Source organism: Pseudophryne corroboree, chromosome 2 (genome assembly GCF_028390025.1).
Source record: "Pseudophryne corroboree isolate aPseCor3 chromosome 2, aPseCor3.hap2, whole genome shotgun sequence".
NCBI classification, from domain to species: domain Eukaryota; kingdom Metazoa; phylum Chordata; class Amphibia; order Anura; family Myobatrachidae; genus Pseudophryne; species Pseudophryne corroboree.
The window spans coordinates 51,763,890-51,768,514 of record NC_086445.1 but is presented as its reverse complement, the minus strand read 5'-3'; positions in this window follow the sequence as shown (position 1 = coordinate 51,768,514).

Genomic DNA, 4,625 nt, shown 5'->3' with positions numbered 1-4,625 from the left:
CCATGCCGTCAAACGTAACCGCGGTAAGTCTTGGAACACACAGGGCCCCTGCTGTAACAAGTCCTCCCTGAGAGGAAGAGGCCCCGGATCTTCTGTGAGCATTTCCTGAAGATCTGAGTACCAGGTGCTTCGAGGCCAATCTGGAACAATGAGTATTGTCTGCACTCTTCTTTGTCTTATGATTCTCAATATTTTTGAGATGAGAGGAAGAGGAGGAAAAACATAGACCAACTGAAACACCCATGGTGTCACTAGGGCGTCTACTACTATTGCCTGAGGGTCCCGTGACCTGGCACAATACCTCCTTCTTGTTGAGGCGTGATGCCATCATGTCTATTTCAGGAATTCCCCAAAGACTTGTTATCTCTGCAAAAACTTCTTGATGAAGTCCCCACTCTCCTGGATGGAGGTCGTGTCTGCTGAGGAAGTCTGCTTCCCAGTTGTCCACTCCCAGAATGAAGACAGCTGACAGAGCGCTTACGTGATTTTCCGCCCAGCGAAGAATCCTGGTGGCTTCCGCCATCGCCACTCTGCTCCTTGTCCCGCCTTGGCGGTTTACATGAGCCACAGCTGTGACGTCTGATTGAATCAGAACCGGTAGGTCGTGAAGAAGATTCTCCGCTTGTCGTAGGCCGTTGTATATGGCCCATAACTCCAGTATGTTGATGTGTAGACAAGCCTCCTGTCTTGACCATAGTCCCTGAAAATTTCTTCCATGTGTGACTGCTCCACATCCTCGGAGGCTCGCGCCCTTGGTCACCAGAACCCAGTCTTGAATGCCGAACCTGCGACCCTCTAGAAGGTGAGCACTCTGCAGCCACCACAGGAGAGACACCCTGGCCCTGGGGGACAGGGTTATTTTCTGAAGTATTTGTAGATGGGATCCGGACCACTTGTCCAGAAGGTCCCACTGAAAAGTCCTCGCATGAAACCTGCCGATGGGGATGGCCTCGTAGGCTGCCACCATTTTTCCCAGAACTCGAGTGCATTGATGAACAGACACTCTTTTTGGTTTTAGCAGGTCTCTGACCATGTTCTGGAGATCCTGGGCTTTTTCCAATGGGATAAAAACCCTATTTTGTTCCATGTCCAGAATCATGCCTAGGAATGATAGCCGAGTCGTTGGAACCAATTGTGACTTTGGCAGATTGAGAATCCAACCGTGCTGTTGCAGCACTTTCAGGGAGAGCGACACGCTCTTCAGCAATTGATCTCTCAATCTCGCCTTTATCAGGAGATCGTCCAAGTATGGGATAATTGTGACTCCCTGCCTGCGCAGGAGCACCATCATCTCCGCCATCACCTTGGTGAAAATCCTCGGGGCCGTGGAAAGCCCAAATGGCAACGTCTGAAACTGGTAATGACAGTCCTGTACAGCAAATCTCAGGTACTCCTGATGAGGGGGTATATGGGGACATGAAGGTATGCATCCTTTATGTCTAGTGACACCATAAAATCCCTCCCTTCCAGGCTGGATATTACAGCTCGGAGCGATTCCATCTTGAATTTGAACTTTTTCAAGTACAGGTTTTGAGATTTTAGATTTAAAATGGGTCTGACCAAACCATCCGGCATTGGGACCACAAACAGGGTTGAATAATACCCTTTTCCCTGTTGGACCAGGGGAACCTTGACCACCACTTGCTGTTGACACAGCTTTTGAATTGCAGCTAACACTACTTCCCTCTCCGGGGGTGAAGCTGGCAAGGCCGACTTTATAAATCGGCGAGGAGGCACCTCTTCGAATTCCAGCTTGTAGCCTTGGGAAACAATCTCCATCGCCCAAGGATCCGCGTCTGAAAGAACCCAGATCTGGCTGAAAAGTCGAAGGCGTGCCCCCACTGGTACGGACTCCCTTAGGGGAGCCCCAGCAACATGCAGTGAATTTTGTAGAAGCCGGGGAGGACTTCTGCTCCTGGGAACTAGCCAAAGCAGGTGTTCTCTTTCCTCTACCCTTACCTCTGGCAAGGAAGGAGGAGCCCCGACCTCTTCTGGACTTATGCGACCAAATGGACTGCATCTGATACTGTGGAGTTTTCTTTTGCTGTTGGGGAACAAAAGGTAAAAAGGTAGATTTACCCGCGGTAGCTGTGGAAACCAGGTCCGCGAGCCCCTCCCCAAACAACACTTCACCCCTGTAAGGTAAAACCTCCATATGCTTCTTTGAGTCTGCATCACCCGTCCATTGGTGGGTCCATAGACCTCGTCTCGCAGAAATAGCCATGGCATTGGCTCTGGAACCCAGCAGCCCAACGTCTCTTTGAGCGTCCCTCATATATAAGACTGCGTCTTTTATGTGGGCTAAGGTTAATAAAATGGTATCCCTGTCTAGGGTATCATGGTCAGCTGACAAGGTATCTGTCCACGCTGCAACTGCGCTACATACCCATGCCGATGCTATTGCCGGTCTGAGCAAAGCACCTATATGCGTATAAATAGACTTTAAAGTAGTCTCCTGTCTGCGATCAGCAGGATCCTTGAGGGCTACCGTGTCCGGAGACGGTAGCGCCACCTTCTTGGACAGGTGTGTTAAAGCCTTGTCCACCCTGGGAGAGGATTCCCAACGTACCCTGTCCTGTGCAGGGAAAGGATACGCCATAAGAACCCTTTTAGGAATCTGCAGCTTTTTATCTGGAGTTTCCCAAGCTTTTTCAAATAACTCGTTAAGCTCATGAGAGGGGGGAAAGGTTACCTCAGGTTTCTTTTCCTTATACATGCGCACCCTTGTGTCAGGGACAGAGGGGTCATCAGTGATATGCAAAACATCTTTTATTGCAATAATCATACACTGAATACTTTTTGCCACCCTTGGTTGTAATTTAGCATCATCGTAGTCGACACTGGAGTCAGAATCCGTGTCGGTACCAGTGTCTACTATTTGGGATAGGGGACATTTTTGAGACCCAGAAGGGCCCTGTGACCCAGTCCAATCCGTGGATTGACTCCCTTCTTTCTCCCTGGACTCTGCTTTGTCCAGTCTCTAATGTAATGAGGCCACACTTGCATTTAACATATGCCACATGTCCATCCAATCATGAGTCGGCGTTGCCGACGGAGACACACCACACATCTGCTCCACCTCCTCCTTGGACGAGCCTTCCGCTTCAGACATGCCGACATGCACGTACCGACACCCCCCCACACACAGATATATATCTATAAGGGGACAATTCCCCAACAAGGCCCTTTGGAGAGACAGAGAGAGAGTATGCCAGCACACACCCAGCGCCAACTGACACTGGAATAAAACCCAGATAGCGCTTTTTATATATATATATAATCAATGTTATACACTCACTGCGCCTTAAACATGCCCCCCCCCCCCCCTCTTTTCAGCCCTCTGTCACCGAGTTCAGCAGGGGAGAGTCCGGGGAGCCAGATTCTCTGCAGCGTTCTGTGGAGAAAATGGTGATGTTAGTGCTGAGGGATCAAGCTCCGCCCCCTCCAGCGGCGGGCTTCGGTCCCGCTTCAATATACAAAAAATAGCGGATGATCTCTGCATTTACTGCCTCCGCAGCCTAATGTACCCTTATATGCCAGTCTAGAGGTTTATTGCTGCCCAGGGCGCCCCCCCTGCGCCCTGCACCCATCAGTGCCTGTTCCGTGTGTGTAGTGTGTGGGAGCAATGGCGCGCAGCGTTACCGCTGCGCGCTTACCTTAGTGAAGATCTGAAGTCTTCTGCCGCCTTGAAGTCTTCTTTTCTTCTTATACTCACCCGGCTTCTACCTTCCGGCTCTGCGAGGAGGACGGCGGCGCGGCTCTGGGACGAACGGCGGGGTGAGACCTGCGTTCCGACTCCCTCTGGAGCTAATGGTGTCCAGTAGCCTAAGAAGCAGAGCCTATCATTTAAGTAGGTCTGCTTCTCTCTCCTCAGTCCCACGATGCAGGGAGCCTGTTGCCAGCAGTGCTCCCTGAAAATAAAAAACCTAACAAAATTATTTTTCAGAGAAACTCTGGAGAGCTCCCCTGTAATGCACCCTACCTCCTCTGGGCACAAAATCTAACTGAGGTCTGGAGGAGTTGCATAGAGGGAGGAGCCAGTGCACACCCATACTAAAAGTTCTTTATAGTGCCCATGTCTCCTGCGGAGCTCGTCTATACCCCATGGTCCTTACGGAGTCCCCAGCATCCTCTAGGACGTAAGAGAATTATATCTTGCCATCAAGTGGGGACCAGTAGTTTGTGTACAATGTGGTTAAGGATGTAAAAGGTTGAAGGTGCACCATGAGATGACCATTGTGGTGGTAGATGGTGAGGTTCCACTGGAACAGGTAACTCAGGGAATAGCCAGGAACATGAGGAAAGACATAGACACAGTGGGGTATATTTACTAACATTCGTATTAGTACCGATTTTGAGTGAGATTCATCACGAATGACATCGACAGTGTATTTGTGCAACTTTTTGAATTTGTTACGCCTCATTTACTAAGCTGTCGTATTTGTATTTTTAGTGTTTTCCGATGTCGATGTCATTCGTGTTTTTTTCGTTATAATGCGGCCGATTTTGTGGTTTGTCGGCCGTGTTCTTAGTTTTTTTTTACGACTGCGTCACATGTCGGTTACGGCAGTGTTTGTCCGTTCACGGCCGCGTTTTTTTTCTAAGTTTCGTTTTTGTCACTCGTC